At 48.7% G+C, this 17,243-nt stretch overlaps 1 protein-coding gene across 1 annotated transcript in view; it reads left to right on the top strand.

Moving 5' to 3' along the window:
- The first annotated feature begins 5,031 nt into the window (after positions 1 to 5,031).
- LOC130539368 (uncharacterized) overlaps positions 5,032 to 17,243 on the top strand; it is a 123,613-nt gene continuing 111,401 nt past the window's right edge. Inside the window, exon 1 of the mRNA XM_057057696.1 lies at positions 5,032 to 6,671. The gene's annotated coding sequence lies outside the window, so the exon portion shown is untranslated. The remainder of the gene's footprint in view (positions 6,672 to 17,243) is intronic.

The raw sequence follows: 17,243 nt of genomic DNA, 5'->3' as shown, positions 1-17,243 counted from the left end.
TGTCCTTGAGGGCCGAGAAGGCGGTCTCAGCCTCCGGTGTCCAGGTGAAAGGGCGCGAGGTGGAGGTGAGAGCGGAGAGAGGGGCAGCCACTTGGCTGAACCCTTTGATGAACCGCCGGATGAACCCGGCGAACCCAAGGAACCGGCGAAGCTGAGTGCGGCCGGTGGGGCGTGGCCACTCCACCACCGCCTGGATCTTGGCCGGATCTGCGCGCACCCGCCCCTCCTCCACGATGTAGCCGAGGTACCCCACTGAGGCGGAGTGGAAGACGCACTTCTCGGCTTTAATGAAGAGTCGGTTCTCCAAAAGCCGTTGGAGGACCAGGCGAACATGCTGGTGGTGCTCCTCCATGGTGCGGGAGAAGATCAAGATGTCGTCCAAGTAGACCACCACAAAGACGTTGATCATGTCTCGGAGCACATCGTTGACCAACTCCTGGAAGACGGCGGGGGCGTTGGAGAGGCCGAAGGGCATGACCAGGTATTCGAAGTGCCCGAGGTGAGTGTTGAAGGCGGTCTTCCATTCGTCCCCTTTCCTGATCCGCACCAAGTGGTAAGCGTTGCGGAGGTCTAACTTGGTGAACACCCGGGCATGAGTGAGAGGCTCGAACGTGGAACTCATAAGGGGAAGAGGGTACTTATTCTTAACGGTGATGTTGTTAAGTTTGCGGAAGTCGATACAGGGCCTCAGGCCGCCATCCTTCTTGGCCACAAAGAAGAAACCTGCTGCTAAGGGGGATGAAGATGGTCTTATGATACCAGAGGCAAGGGATTCTGTGATGTAATTGCGCATCACCTCCTTCTCTGGGATGGAGAGATTGTAAAGTCGACCCGTGGGGTAGGGAGCCCCGGGGAGGAGGTCGATGGGGCAATCATAGGGCCGGTGAGGGAAGGGACAGAGCATTGTCCTTACTGAACACTGGGGCTAAATCATGGTAGATAGGGGGAACACCAGTGAGATCTGGGGGAGTGAGCGCGGGCCGGGGATTACTGGATGGAGAGGGGGCGGAGCGAAGGCAGTTGGCGTGACAGGCCACGCTCCACCCCAGGATCCGACCCGAAGCCCATGAGATGTGGGGGTCGTGCCTTTCCAACCACGGTCTTCCTAACACGAGTGGAGCGGTGGGGGCGTGCAAAACCAGGAAACGTGTACTCTCTATGTGATTACCCGAGAGTGTTAGGGTGAGTGGGATGGTGCGATGCGTGATGTTACCCAGAGAGCGGCCATCGATCGCCTGGGGGGACAGGGAGCGATCGAGAGGAACCAGGGGAATGCCAGCTTGACGCGCGAGAGAAAAGTCCATCAGGGACTCATCAGCCCCAGAGTCAATGAGAACACTCACCGGAATAGACTCCTTATCCCAGGAGAGGGTTGCGGGGAAGAGGCGGTTGTGTTGCTCGGTGGGTTGGGGAATCACAGCTCGGCTCACCAGTACTCCCCCTACTGGTGAGCAGGCCCTTTTGGTCGGACGGGGCAGGCTTGGATGAAGTGGCCGTTGTTTCCGCAGTACAGGCACAACTGGTCTCGGAGTCTTTGCTCCCGCTCCTGCCGTGAGAGACGGGACCGGCCGATCTGCATGGGTTCCTCTCCGGCTCTGGGGGAGGAGTGAGCTGGGGATTGCCAGGGGATGTGAGGAGGCAGGGCGGCAGTGCTGGTAGGGGAGAAGTCAGGGGCAGAGGAAGTGCGGTGGGAGAGTTGGCGGGTAGAACCGCCCGCACGTTGGGCGCGCTCCTGGCGGCGCTCCCGTAGTCGTTCATCCATCTGGAGCGAGAGGGTGATCAGCTCGTTGAGTGACGAGGGGCGGTCCCTCACAATCAGGTCCTTGATTGCCTCACTCAGGCCCCGTCGATAGGCGCTACGGAGCGCGGTCTTGCCCCAGCGGCTCTCTGCAGCCAGGATGCGGAACTCAAGGGTGTACTCCGCAACTGACCGTGACCCCTGCTGGAGAGCGAGCAGACGACTCGCGGCGTCTTCACCGTAGGTGGGGTGCTCGAACACAGCCTTGAACTCCCGTCGAAAGGCGCTGTAGTCTGAGGAGAGGCGGGGGTCCAGGTCGACGGCAGCTATGGCCCAGCTCAATGCCTTGTCGGCCAGGAGGGAGGTTATAAATCCAACCTTGGCCTCGTCGGAAACAAATCTGGAGGGCTGATGGCGGAAGAGCAGCTCACATTGGTGGAGGAACCCCTTGCCCAGGTCGAAATCCCCGCCGAACACACGGGGGCTGGCAAGGTTGGGCTCGGCTCGGGGAGAAAGCGGGAGAGATGGTTCTGATGGAGCAGCCCCACCGGGGTCGCTGCCTAGCTTCTGCCGAATGGCAGCCAAAACGGTTGCCATGGCGGACATCTGGTTGGAGAGGGCGGACAGGGTACTGGAGGTGGTCTGGGAGGAGCTCTGGAGCTCGGAAATCTCCCCTTGGATGGTGGGGAAGGCCTTGGTTAGCTCCGACTGAAGGGAGGAGAGCTGGGCAGAGTGGGCCTCCACTCTTCTTTCGAGGGGGGAGGGTAACGTGGGGGTCCTAGGGCCGCCCGGCTCCCCCGGGGTTCCACCTTGACTCATCTTGGCTTGATCTTTCTGTTACGCTCGAGAGGACTGGCGGTCAAGTGTGGCGGAACCCCAAAGAAGGCAGACAGACACGGGAATTAAAAGTAAACTCAGAAGGTTTAATGAAGCAAAAAAACCAGGAGGGAAGAAACTAAATGAGAGAGGCCGAGACAAACTATAGGTGCGTGATGCGGCAGACGAACCAAGTTTGAGATCCAGGGGCGAGAGTCCGTGGGGGAGTCCAAGTGTCCAGAGGACAGGAGAAATCCGTCCGAGGAAGAGGTCAGAGGAAGAGGGGCTAGGAAGGTTGCAGAGGAGCCGGGGGAGCCGGGGGAGACGCTGGAAGTCGCAGGGAGTCGCTGGAAGACGCAGGGAGTCGCTGGGGAGCCTGGAGAGATGCTGGGTCAACGGGAAGTGTTGCCAAAAACATCAGTAAGATCAAGCACTGGCCTGAGTGCATAGGGGCCTTTTATGGGTGCAGAGTCGTTTGGGCGGATTGGGTGCAGCTGAAGGAGAGGGCCCAGGTGGTGGTGGTTGAGCTGATTGCCCAGGAGGAGGTGGGGCCAGAGTAGGAGTCACAACACCCAGTGCAGACAAAACAGGGAAGGTGTATCTGGTAGTAGTGTGAAGGTGCCAGTACACCTTCACAGCACTGCTGAGGTACAGAGGTACCCTTGAGCAAGATACCTAACCCTCAGTTTTGGACGTAGAGCCTTGTGATGACCTGGCGACTCATCCAGGGGTGTACCCTGCCTTCACCCATATGCAGCTGGGTTAGGCTCCAGCATCCTCCCAAAAGGTATAAAGTGGTTAAGAAAATGAATGAATTGATTGGATGAAAAATTAGGCCTAAATGAATGACCACAATTGTCTAAATTATCTGATATAATGTTTTGTCCATTCGACATTACCCAGATTATTGTGCTTTTGACTAGACCTATCTTTTGGATACATTTTTCACTGCAATGACATTTCTTAAAGGTTAGTTTAAGGTTATGGTTCAAAGCCACACATTTTACAAGACCTTTAGCCGCATGTTTCATTTCCTATTAGCCCTTTGTACACTGTTGATTTTTTGTGGATGACATAAAGTTTCAGATTCTTTCAGACAACCTGCTTTAGACTTTTTAATTTTCTGTTTTTCCACAGTGCACTTGTCAACACTATTTAATTTGGTAATCCAACACAATTGGAATTTTTTATTATTTTATTTCTCGTCTCATCTCATCTTCAACTTTTTCTGTGACTAGTTCGCAACGAAAACTACCTTGGATAACTATGACCTGGATGATTGAGAATCTACACAGACATAAACATTCAGTATTGAGGATTGTGAATGATTTTGGATTCATGCAAATATTTGTTTAGGATGTTTATGTCCAAATTTATGATTGATATTTCATTTTGGTATTTCATGTCCCTTTCTTGGAACATAGAAGCCATTTATTGGGTGTAAAGTGTATAAGACAAAAAATGAGGAGTTTACACATAAAACTCCCACTTAATAAATCCATTGCTTTGTATATGCTTTGTTTGTATATAATGCCTCGTATACATTGCATGTCAGTTTTGTATTTTTCATTTCTTAGAAATTTGAGATTTGTTTTTTCTGCCTAAAGTAATTTTAATGATTTAAGAACAAGAACTAGCATTGCATTATAGCTTGGATTGAACTCAAATTAGTAAATCAAATTATCACCCAGAAAATTATTTTTATCTATTCCATCTACACTCCACAACACACCTTACATTTGTCTAGACACTGTAGCACTAATAATACTGGTTATAAAATGCTAGCACAAATGCTAACACAAAGGGGACTGAAAAGGCTTGTAGAAATGTTTTGTGAACATTTGTCTTTTTGTGTTTTGTGTTTTTACCTAGTACTACTGCACTGTAACAGTGATACACACTGATTCTTACATGTAATCACTGGTTTTAACATCAATAGACATGCCTTCTAAATAAGGCATGCTAGAATAAACCCAAACCACCATGAACAAAATGTATGGTGGTTCCTCCATTATCTAAGTCTGCAGATGAAAACTGTAGTCACCATGCACATTGATTGTGCAGCTCCAGAGTGACACATTTTGTAATTTCTACTACGGGCTGACCTCATTTTCACTCAGATATTAAATATCTACAAAAGAGCATTATGTCAATTTCTAATTTTCTATATACAGTAATAACCCTTGATCAATATAATTGATCATTTGAAGGTTTGTACAATACTAGCTTTTCAATAAACAGACAATATAACAAGTTCATTTATTAATCCTTATGCCTTGTTAAATTCATCATCCTTGGCATGTTTTACAGGTGTGTCACCGAGCTTCAAACCAGGTTATGGCTTTGAAAATGAACAAGATCAGCAGCAATAGAGCCAATATGCTGCGGGAAGTCAAGTTAAAGAACCGGCTTTCCCATCCAAGTATACTCAGGTTTGTACAAACTCTTTTATGTCACAAGGATCAGGCTTGTGATACATAAAGTGTAAATCCTGTCATATATAGGTGTTTCTCTTTACTCTAACTTTATTAAAGAGAAGAGTATCATCGGAATTGAAGTGAAAGTTTTTTCCATGCTGCCGAATAATGATTCCTAAAAAAGGCATGTACCTACTAACCCTATTATATGAAGAGGAAACATCATCTACATGAGCAAATTTATATATATCTGATAAATATGATTTAAACCAGTCTATTGCTGTCCCTCTAATCCCGGTGTTACATGTTAAAATCTCTGTAACAGGATGCTATGATCAACTGTATCAAAAGCAGCACTGAGGTCCAGCAGAATCAGCATAGAAAGCAGTATATGATTTGAAGTATATGATCTGAAGAAGAGTATCATTAGTAAATTAAACAAATGTTTCTGTGCTGTGATAAGCTCTAAAACTGAAATAGACTCTGAAATATCTCAGACTTTTCCTCTGCAGGTAGTTTAGTAACTGAGTCAACACCACCTTCTCAAGAATTTTAGATATAAAAGGAAGGTTAGATATAGGACTATAATTTGCTAAAACATCAGAAACCAGTGATGTCTTTTTTAAGCAATGGTTTACTTACTTCCATCTTGTAAGAGTGAGGTACAAAACCTGTTGTTAAAGAGCAATTTATCTGGTCAAGAAAAGAACTGCCAATTAGTGGTAAAACATCCAAGTGTGTTGGGATGGGATCTAAAAGATATACGGTGTATACATCTTCAAATTAACCAGATTCTGATTAAAGCTATGAGTTTGTTGATTAATCTGTTGGAAGAAACCGACTCAAATAATGACATGAAACCATTCATAAAACTGTCATTTACATTATCTACATGAATATTAAAGTCACCAACAATAAGGATTTTATCTGTTCAGAGCACCAAGTCAGATAACAAGTCAAAGAACTCAGACAAGCCCACCCAGAAACTGACATACAACTACAACCAGAACTAGCTTTTCTGTCCTCCAGTTCAGATGGGTGATGCCGAAGTCAGGCTTTCTTGGTTGGTTTTGGGCTTAATTGGTAAAATGGAGTGATATATTGCTGCCACTTCCCCTCTTCCACCAGTGACACAAGGAATATGATAAATTAGATGGGTAAGAGGAGTTGATTCATTTAACCGCTTTTTTTTCCTATTCTTTTCTTGTATGTGTGTGAATGCTGGATAATATAGTTTGATTTATTGTGGTGATTGTCGAGTTTATATTGTTTTAAGGAGCGTGTGTGAGAGTCCGCGGGCGGCCGTCATGGCGGCCAACGCCGGGTTGACCGGCTTGAGCAGGAAGCACGGAGTCAAGGTGGGAGCGGGCTCCGTGCTTAGTGTGGAGGAGGTGGCTCTGGCGGTGGGCCAGAAAATTGGCCACAATTCAATTAAATCTGCCGCCCGTATGAATAGGGCGGTAGTGCTGTTCCTAAGTAAGGTGGAACAGGTTAATACGTTGGTGGAGACGGGGATCACGGTGGGCGGACAGTCTGTCCAGGTTACTCCGCTAACACAGCCGGCGGCACGGATCACCCTATCCAACGTGCCGCCGTTTATTAGTGACGAGTTCCTAGTACGGGAGCTGTCTCGGCATGGGAAGGTGGTCTCTCCCATCCGAAAAATGTTATCAGGGTGTGAGTCACCGCTGCTGAGACACGTAGTGTCTCACCGCAGGCAGGTGCATATGATCCTCAATAATAAGGCAGAGGAGTTCAATTATCGGTTCATCGTCAAGGTAGACGACTTCGATTACACCCTTTTTGCAACCTCCTCCGCCCTCAAATGTTTCAATTGTAGAGAGGAGGGACATCTGGCAAGGGCTTGTCCGAGCCGCGTGGCCCCGGACGCGCCGGCGGCGGAGCCCGCCGCTCCCGCGGCGCCACCGGCCCCGCGGCCCATTCCGGCGGCGAGGCGTCGGTGGCTCAGTGCGGAGGGAAGCTCCGCTGCCCCGGACGGAGTGGTAGTGGAGTCGCGGGGGAGGGAGAAGCGGGACGAGTGTGCGCGTGAGAGTGAGGTGAGTGGAGAGAGCGAGATTGTTGAAATGGTGGTGGAAATGAATGATGAGAGTGGTAAATCAAGGGGGAAGGTGGCCTTAACTGAGGTGGTGAGTGATTTGAGTGGCGTGATGATTGATGGTGTGTGTGATTTGAATGAACTGGAAAAAAATGGTGAGGTGATGGGTGAAACAGTAAAAATTGGTGAAGCAGGAGAGACTGGGGACGCGATCCAAACAGGTAAGCTAGGTGGAGTGAGTCAAGTGATGGGTGAATTTGGGGTGCCAGGGATAGCGGCTGGTGAGTTGGGTGAGGAAGCAGTGAGCACAGGTGAGTTGGGTGAGGAAGCAGTGAGCACAGGGGAGCGAGGTGAGGGAGCAGTGAGCACAGGTGAGGGAGGTGAGGGAGCAGTGAGCACAGGTGAGGGAGGTGAGGGAGCAGTGAGCACAGGTGAGGGAGCAGTGAGCACAGGTGAGGGAGGTGAGGGAGCAGTGAGCACAGGCGAGGGAGGTGAGGGAGCAGTGAGCACAGGTGAGGGAGCAATGGGCGCAGGTGAGGGCGCTAGTGGTATGTCTGAGTGGTGGCTTGTTCCCATGAAGCGGCGCAACAAGCGTAAATGTGCGATGAAAGACAAGGGAGATAGTGAAACCGGGCGGCTGGAGGATGCAACCGCTGGCACGGACACCAGTGACTGCGAGTCCATGTCGGACTGCAGTTCGCTGTCCGGCACAAGGCCAGACGGGCATGAAAACAATTTGTACCCTCCCAGCATGCTAAGTAACTTCCTGAGACAGACCAAGGGCATGAAGGGCCTTAATCTGGAAAAACATTTTCCCGACATGCTCCTCTTTGTCCAGTCGGCGAGTCATTTGATCAAACATAGGGCTACATCAGACCTCACCAACCCTGAAATCTTCAGGCTTAAAAAACATATGGGCAAGGCAAGGAAACAGCTCAACATATAAAAAAGGCTTGCGATGTTTCCTTGTTTTTTTTACTGTCTTTGATTTTTAACTTCACCTCACTATGCACACTTTCAGAGTGGGAACGTTGAATGTAAACGGCGCCAGGGACGCAAGGAAACGGGCACTAGTGTTCGACACAGCAAAAAGAAAACGAGTTGATGTCATGTTCCTCCAGGAGACCCACAGCGACCGGAACAATGAAGCAGAATGGGAGAATGAGTGGGAAGGGCAGGAATTGCTGAGCCACAACACCTCCCTCAGTGGTGGAGTGGGCCTCCTTTTCTCGAAGAGCTTCACTCCATCGTCCCTGGAGGTGGAGCATGTGGTGAGGGGACGGTGTTTGATGGTGAAAGCACGCCTCCAAAACCACTCCTTGGTTTTTATTAATATTTATGCTCCCACCAACGGTACAGAGAGGAAGAGCTTTTTAGAAAAAGTCGGCACTGTTTTAAATGGTTGTGGGGACGATTTATTATTCTTTGGTGGGGATTTTAATTGCACCGAGTCGTTTTTAGACCGGGACCATGCAGAGCCCCATCCAGCCTCGCAACATTTTCTGAGACAGCTGGCCTATTCTCATGGTCTGGTGGATGTGTGGAGGAGGATGCACACGTACAGCAGGCAATACACTTGGTCCCGCTTGAGTGAGGGTAGGATCTCCTCGGCCAGACTTGACCAATTTTATTGTTTTAAACATCATTTTAGTGTTTATAGGGGCTGTAGGATCACGCCAGTCAGTTTTACAGATAACTCGTTGGTTTTAGGCGAAGTTGCCATGAAGAACATTTTGCCCAAGAGTGCATACTGGCATTTTAATTCCAGTTTAGCCCAAGATAACAGTTTTAGAGATGTTTTACGGCATTTCTGGTTGAGGTTTCGAGAGAGAAAATCCGATTTTACGTGCCTAAGACAGTGGTGGGACCGTGGAAAAGTAGAGATACAGCTCCTGTGCCAGCAGTATACTCTCAATGGCACGCAGGACACACGCAGGTCGATCAAAGATCTGGAGATGGAGATAGTGGAGCTAGAGGCAATTGGCAGCTCCACAGGAGATCGAGGGTGTATTGAAACCCTCCAATCTAAAAAAATGGCCTTGGCCAGCCTGCTGGACAATCAGGTACAGGGTGCACTGGTCGGGTCCCGGATTCAGGACATCACGGAGATGGATGCTCCCTCTAGCTTCTTTTTTGGGCTGGAGAGAAGGCGCGGGCAGAACCAAATGATCCATTCACTGTTTTCGAGCACAGGGCAGGAACTCGTGGAGCCAGGCCAGATAAGATGGCGAGCAGTGGAGTTCTTTTGCTCCCTCTACGAGACCGAGTACTGCAGCGATGAAGGCCTGTTCGACGAGTTCTGCGGGGGCCTCCCTCGGATCTCTGAGGAGACAAACTCGTGGCTGGACAGGCCGCTGCAGCTCGACGAGCTCCACGCCGCACTGCTCGGGATGAAAGGAAAGAAAGCTCCAGGTGTCGATGGGCTCACGGTAGAGTTCTTTAGAGCCTTCTGGGACATTGTGGCCCACGACCTGCTGGAAGTCTTTAATGAAAGCCTGGCCGCGGGTTCCCTGCCGTTGTCCTGCAGGAGAGCGGTGGTCACCCTCCTGCCAAAAAAGGGCAACCTGCAGGAGATTAAGAACTGGTGCCCTGTGTCTCTGCTGTGTCTGGATTATAGGATTCTGTCCAAAACCTTGGCATCCAGGCTCAGGGAAGCTATGGAGCAGGTCATCCACCGGGACCAGACTTACTGTGTGCCCGGCAGGTTCATAGTAGACAACGTCCACCTAATTCGAGATGTTTTGGAAGTCTCTAGATCATTGGACGTCGATACTGGTCTCATTTCGCTGGACCAGGAGAAGGCTTTTGACCGGGTTGAACACGCATTCCTCTGGAAGGTGATGGAGAGGTTCGGGTTCAGCCCTGGCTTCATAGCGATGATCCGCGTCCTGTACCGTGACATTGCGAGTATGCTGAAGTTTAATGGCAGTCTGTGTGCTCCCTTCAGGGTGCATAGAGGCGTCCGGCAGGGCTGTGCCCTCTCCGGAATGCTCTACGCTCTCTCCCTCGAACCCCTTCTCTCTAGGATTCGTACAAGCGTGGATGGCCTGTTTTTACCGTCCCTTCATAGAAAAATAGTTTTATCTGCCTACACAGACGATGTAATAATAATGGTGCGTAGCCAGAGGGACGTGGATGTTTTAACTAATTTAACAGTTTTATTCAACCGCCTGTCCACGGCCAGGGTCAACTGGCACAAGAGTGAGGCCCTGGCCGTTGGCAGGTGGACAAATGGTCTGCCGGTCCTTCCCCAGGATCTTGCCTGGCGAAGGGACGGCCTAAAATACCTAGGTGTTTTTATTGGAGATGGAGAATTTGAAAGAAGGAATTGGCTAGATGTGCTGGAGAGGGTAGAAGGGAAAATTAAAAAATGGGAATGGCTCCTCCCCCGCATGTCCTACAGAGCCAGGACTCTTGTCCTGAATAACCTGGTGGCCTCTGTGCTTTGGCACCGGCTAAATTGCGCAGAGCCCCCCTCGGGGTTGCTAGAACAGCTTCAGGCAAGAGTCCTGTCTTTCTTCTGGGACGGCATGCATTGGGTCCAGCAGGGAGTGTTGTACCTGCCTAGAGAGGAGGGAGGACAGGGCCTCATCCACCTGGCCAGCAGGACCGCCACTTTTAGAATCCAGTTTATACAAAGGTTTTTACCTAATGTGGAGAGATGTGGCCAGATGTGTCTTCAGACGGGTGAGTAACTTGGGGCTGGATGACGCTCTGTTTTTAACTGACTTAAAATTTGTTAAATTAAATGGGCTGCCAGACTTTTATAAGAGTGTTATTAAGGCATGGGCCCTTTTTAAAGTTGAAAAATGAACTGGCTCTGACTCTCTGTACTGGCTGCTAAGGGAACCCATAGTAAATGGAGCCAGGCTGGACGTCTCGGCCGAAGCCGCGCCGAGGCTGAAGGCAGCACTACACCGGACCCGGACCGTGTTGCTGCAGCACGTGGTAGCTGCGGCAGGGCCGGACCTAACGGGCGTGGAGGCAGTGGGTTCCCTGTTGGGCATCCGCTCTGCCCAGGCAGCCGAGGGGGCGCTTCAGCTGTGGAGGAACGGGCTCAGTGAGAGAGAGAGACGGCTCCTGGTAGACTATGGCCAGGGGACAGAACTGGACTGCGAGGACCCCTTTCCAGAGATCAGACTCACCGCCCATCTCGGGAATCTCGACGGTCCTCTCCTAAGACCACCGAAGACCTTCTCCTTGCAGGCAGTCGAGAAGAAGACCCTGTACTGTGAGTGTGTGAGGGGATTAAACAAGAGAGGACTGTCAAACAGGAACACCTGCGTGTGGGCTGATCGACTGGGAGGGGATGGTGCCCGCCCCTGCTGGAGGGTGCTCTACAAACCCCCCCTGGAGAAGAGGACTGGGGACCTCCAGTGGAGGATCCTGCACGGAGCCGTCGCCCTGAACGCTCTGCTCTCAAAGATGAACAATGCTGTGTCGGACCGGTGCCCATTTTGTCCCGGGCGGGAAACTGTCTTCCACACGTACAGTGAGTGTGAGAGACTCACTGTGCTTTTTAATATGATGAAAGGTGTTTTTAGTGGTTTTAATGAAACTTTTTCATCTAGATCATTTATTTTCGGTGCGGGGTACAGAAAAGCTGCTCGGAACAAGTGGCAGCTCTTAAATTTTATTTGTGGTGAGGCCAAGATGGCTATTTACATATCACGAAAGAATAAAATGGCCAAATCTGGAGACTGGGAGGCCGCCTCTGTGTGGCACTGTAATGTACGGTCCAGGCTGAGGTGGGAGTTTGACTTCTACAAAATGATAAATGACCTCGACAAATTTCAGGAGATATGGTGCCACGAGAATGTTTTATGCACCGTCATTGACAACCGTTTTTTGCACAACCCCTTGTGGGATAAATTATACTTGCTGCTCTTTTAATAGTTATCTATTTATGTATTTGTTATTCTGTGTGTCTCTAGACAGGGCTTTCTGCGTCCCTGTGTGCTTTGTAAATAAAATGTTTTTGTAAAATCAAAAATCTTCTTCTTCTTCTTCTTCTTATTATTATTATTATACTGAATCAGCAGAGAGCTGTGTAAGACTACAAGGATGCATCTGGACCTTGATTTGTCAGGTTGGATTTGATCTAACAAAATTGTCCATCTTACTAGAAGAGGGGCGCCATTCATTATCTACAAAGGACAGGTAGTTATTGGGGTATCACCGTGATAGCCAGTGATAGAGGTAAAGTGACTAAACATTTCATTGTTGGCCAGATTGGGGAGGGGACCAGAGAATGCTATGGCGCCTGAAATAATTTTGGCAAAGTTACACACCGAGTCAATATTAATTTTAGTGACCTCCGATTAACAAAGCTGGGTGTCGTTTGTGCCGAGGTGAAAAATAACTTTACCAAATTTATACTTATTTTTTGCCAGAAGCTTTAAATTTGCTTCTATATCACCTGCTCTGGCCCCCTTAATGCACTTAACAATGGGTGCTGTTGTTCAATCAATCAATCAATCAATCAATCAATCAATCTTTATTTATATAGCGTCTTATACAATCAAAATTGTTTCAAGGCGCTTTCCAGAATCCCAGGGCCTGACCCCAGACAAGCAACAGTGGCAAGGAAAAACTCCCCTTTAACAGGAAGAAACCTTGAGCAGGACCAGGCTCATGTAGGGGGACCCTCCTGCTGATGGCCGGCTGGGTAAAGAGAGAGGAGAGGAGGGAGGACAGGTAGAGGATAGGATAGGTAGGAGAGGAGAGGGGTAGAGGAGAGGAGAGGTAGAGTGAAGGGGAGGTAGAGGAGAGGAGAAGGAAGAGGAGGGGAAAGAGGAGAGGAAAGAAGAGGAGAGGGAGAGGAAAAGGAGAAGGAGGGGGAGAGGAGAGGGAGAGGAGAGGCACAGAGCACAGAAACACACACAAAAAATATGATGCACAATCACTTCAACGGGGCCGGCGGTCATTATGCAGCTCCGATGGCAGTGATACCTGTAAATAAATAGGGGGGGGGGGGAAGCAGAAAAACTACACAAGAATCAGCATAACTAGTCTGCTTGATGAGGAGAGGAAAGGAGAGGAAAGGAGAGGAAACCATGACCCAGTGGAGTGACAGAGGCCTGTCAGGTGATCATGTTTCCGGACCCCGGCAGCCTTGGCCTATAACAGCATAACTAAGATGTGACCTAACGATTAGACGACCCCCTAAGTATGATAATTTGTCTGTCTATGATAGTAACTGGAACTACTGAATTAGTAACAGTAAGCTTTTTCAAAGAGGTAGGTTTTGAGTCTGATCTTAAAAGTAGCGATGGAGTCAGCCTCCCGTACCTGGACAGGGAGCTGGTTCCACAGCAGGGGGGCCTGGTAGCTAAATGCTCGGCCCCCCATTCTACTCCTGGAAACTCTGGGAACCACAAGTAGACCAGCATTCTGAGAGCGGAGCGGTCTATTGGGCTGATAGGGTATCACTAGCTCCTCCAGGTAGGATGGAGCTAGGCCTCTGAGGACCTTGTAGGTCAGAAGAAGGGTTTTAAAAATTATTCTAAATTTAACGGGCAGCCAGTGAAGCGACGCCAGTACAGGAGTAATGTGATCTCTTTTGTCAATACCTGTCAGAACTCTGGCTGCAGCATTTTGGATCAACTGGAGGCTTCTTAAAGAGTTGTTTGGACACCCTGATAATAAGGAGTTACAGTAGTCCAGCCTGGAAGTAACAAATGCATGGACTAACTTTTCAGCATCACACTGCATCAGTAGCTTCCTGATCTTTGAGATGTTCCTCAAGTGAAAAAAGGCAGTTCTAGAGACTAATTTAATGTGTGAGTTGAAGGAGAGATTTTGATCAAAAGTTACTCCTAGATTCCTCACAGAGAGACTAGATGTTAATGAGATACCATCTAGAGTGATCATGTGATCCAATCTATCCCTGAGAGGTTCAGGACCAAACACCATGACCTCAGTTTTTCCTGGGTTAAGGAGGAGGAAATTTGAAGACATCCAGGACTTTATGTCTTTAAGACAGGTCTGGAGCTTCACTAACGTCTCTGTCTCCTCGGGTTTCATGGATAAATAGAGCTGAGTGTCATCAGCATAACAATGAAAATTTATCCCATGCTGCCGAATAATGTTCCCTAAGGGAAGCATGTACAATGTGAAGAGGATTGGTCCGAGTACAGAACCTTGAGGAACTCCATGGCTAACCCTACTGTATGAGGAGGGAACGCCGTGGACATGGGCAAACTGGTATCTATCAGATAAGTATGATCTAAACCAGTCTAGTGCTGTCCCTTTAATCCCAATTACATGTTCCAGTCTCTGTAACAGGATGCTGTGATCAACTGTATCAAAAGCAGCACTGAGGTCCAGCAGAACCAGCATAGAGACCAGTCCATGATCGGAAGCTATGAGAAGATCATTAGTGACTTTAAGAAGTGCTGTTTCTGTGCTGTGGTGAGCTCTAAAGCCTGACTGAAACATCTCAAACAGGCTGTTCCTCTGCAGGTGCTCCAGTAACTGAGTCACCACCACCTTCTCTAGAACTTTAGAGATAAAAGGAAGGTTGGATATTGGCCTATAATTTGCTAAGACATCGGGATCCAGTGATGGTTTTTTAAGCAACGGCTTAATCACTGCCACCTTGTAGGACCGGGGTACATAACCTGACACTAAAGAACCATTGATCTGGTCCAGGATAGAACTGCCTATCAGTGGTAGAACATCCTTCAACAGGTGTGTTGGGATGGGATCTAAAAGACACGTGGTGGTCTTGGATTTCTGAATTAGCGATGACGCCTCAGAAAAATATATAGGGCTGAAGGAGCTTAAGGGCTCGTTGGAGACCCTGTATGTTCCCACAGTCGGCACATCTGGTGATGGTCCAGTTGTTGGGATGGCCTGGTTAGCTTTCTCTCTGATAGCTAGAACTTTATCAGTGAAGAAGCTCATGAAGTCTTCACCACTAAGGGAAGAAGGGATACGTGGATCTAAAACACTGTGACTCTTGGTTAATTTGGCCACAGTGCTGAAAAGAAACCTGGGGTTGTTCTCGTTTTCTTCAATTAAAGAAGAAAAATAAGCTGTTCTAGCCTTGCGAAGGGCCTTTTTGTAAACTAATAGACAGTCTTTCCAGGCTACATGGTAGCTGTCTATTTTACAAGAATGCCACTTCCTTTCCAGTCTTCGCACTTTCTGCTTGAGGGTCCTGATATGTGAATTATACCAGGGGGCACACCTCCTCTGATTTACTATTTTCTTTTTCAGGGGGGCAACAGAATCAAGCGTGATTCTCAGTGAGGTTGCTGCACCTTCAGCAATAGAGTCAACCTCAGCAGGGCTAAGATTCTAATGATTGATCCCTGGGGAAACACACGGTGGTCCTGGGATCAGCACAGGGATCGCTTCCTTAAACTTAGCTACAGCATTATCTGAAAGACATCTGCTATAGTAAGACTTTGTTCTGAGCATAGAAGAATCCTTAATCATAAATGTAAAAGTGATCAAAGAATGGTCTGACAGGACTGGGTTCTGAGGGAACACTGACACATGTTCTACCTCAACACCATAAGTCAGAACTAGATCTAGGGTGTGGTTAAAGCTGACCAACTGACTCAAGTAATGAAGTGAAGCCATTTCTAAAGCTGTCATTTATAACATCCATATGGATGTTAAAGTCTCCAATGATAATGACTTTTTCCGTTCTAAGGACCAAGTCAGATAAGAAGTCAGAGAACTCAGACAGGAACTCTGAATGTGGACCAGCAGGGGGCCGATATACAACTACAAACAGAAGTGGCTTTTCTGTCCTCCAGTTCAGATGAGTGATGCCAAGAGTCAGGCTTTCAAATGAACTGAAGCTATGTTTTGGTCTGGGATTAATTAATAACTTGGAGTGATAGATTGCTGCCACTCCCCCTCCTCGACCAGTAACACGAGGAATATGATAATTCAGATGGGTAGGAGGAGTAGATTCATTTAAGCTCACATACTCCTCCTCCTGAAGCCAGGTCTCGGTAAGACAAAATAAATCAATGTGATGATCCGCTATCAGGTCGTGCACTAACAGGGATTTACACAAAAGAGATCTAATATTTAACAGTCCACACTTAATTGTGATATTAGTTTCTCCAACTTGTGCTTCAGTATTAATTTTAATAAGATTATGGTGATTGACCGCTCCCCTGCTCTGTGCTTGGTGAACCTTTAACCGTGGAACAGAGACTACCTCTATAGTGTTAAATATGTTATTGTTGGTGGATGAGGGTTCTAAGGAAGCAGCAGAGAGGTGTGTAATACCACAACTCTGCATCCTGGTCTGGACCCTGGGTTGTCAGGTCACTTTGGGTCTAATAAAATTAGCCAGATTACTAGAAATGAGAGAAGCACCATCCCGTGTGGGATGGACACCGTCTCTCCTAATCAGACCAGGTTTTCCCCAGAAGGTGCTCCAATTGTCTATAAATGCCACCTGGTTATCGGGGCACCACCGTGACAGCCAGCGACGGAGCGACGACATGCGGCTAAACATCTCATCGCTGGCCAGATTGGGGAGGGGACCAGAGAATGCTACGGAGTCCGACATCGTTTTTGCGTAGTTACACACCGACTTCAAGTTAATTTTAGTGACCTCCGACTGACGAAGCCGGGTGTCGTTGGCTCCGACGTGAATAATAACTTTACCAAATTTACGATTACGTCTCGCCAGCAGCCATAAATTTGCTTCTATGTCGCCCGCTCTGGCCCCCGGAATGCACTTAACTATGGTCGCTGGAGTCGGCTTCACGTGGCGCAAAACAGAGTCGCCAATTACCAGGGTCGGTTTCTCAGCGGGTGTGTCGCCGAGTGGGGAAAAGCGGTTAGCCACGGGAAGCGGTTGGTGGTGCACCGTGGGCCTTTGTTTTGGGCTACGCTTCCTACGAACCGTCACCCAGCCGCCCTGGCTAGCCGGCTGCTCGGCTGCTGCCGGGGGACCGCTAGCTGTAGCTACGCTAGGCGGCTCCGCAGCAGCTAGCTTACCCTGGCTACATGACGCAACTCCAGCTAACTCCAAACTGCGGAACCGCGTCTCAAGCTCGCTAAGTCTCGCCTCCATAGCCATAAATAAACTACACTTTCTGCACCTATTCCCTTCACTAAGGGAGGCAGAGGAGTAACTAAACATTTCGCACTCTGAACAGACAAAGACACCGGGTGAAACAGACGGTGAGGCCATGCTAACGCTAGTGATCGGCGAAGCCCTGTATTTGTTTAATATGGG

The sequence above is a fragment of the Takifugu flavidus genome, chromosome 15 (genome assembly GCF_003711565.1).
Source record: "Takifugu flavidus isolate HTHZ2018 chromosome 15, ASM371156v2, whole genome shotgun sequence".
Lineage (NCBI taxonomy): Eukaryota > Metazoa > Chordata > Actinopteri > Tetraodontiformes > Tetraodontidae > Takifugu > Takifugu flavidus.
The sequence above is the reverse complement of the archived record's forward strand: the minus strand, read 5'-3'. Positions and strand labels throughout refer to the sequence as shown.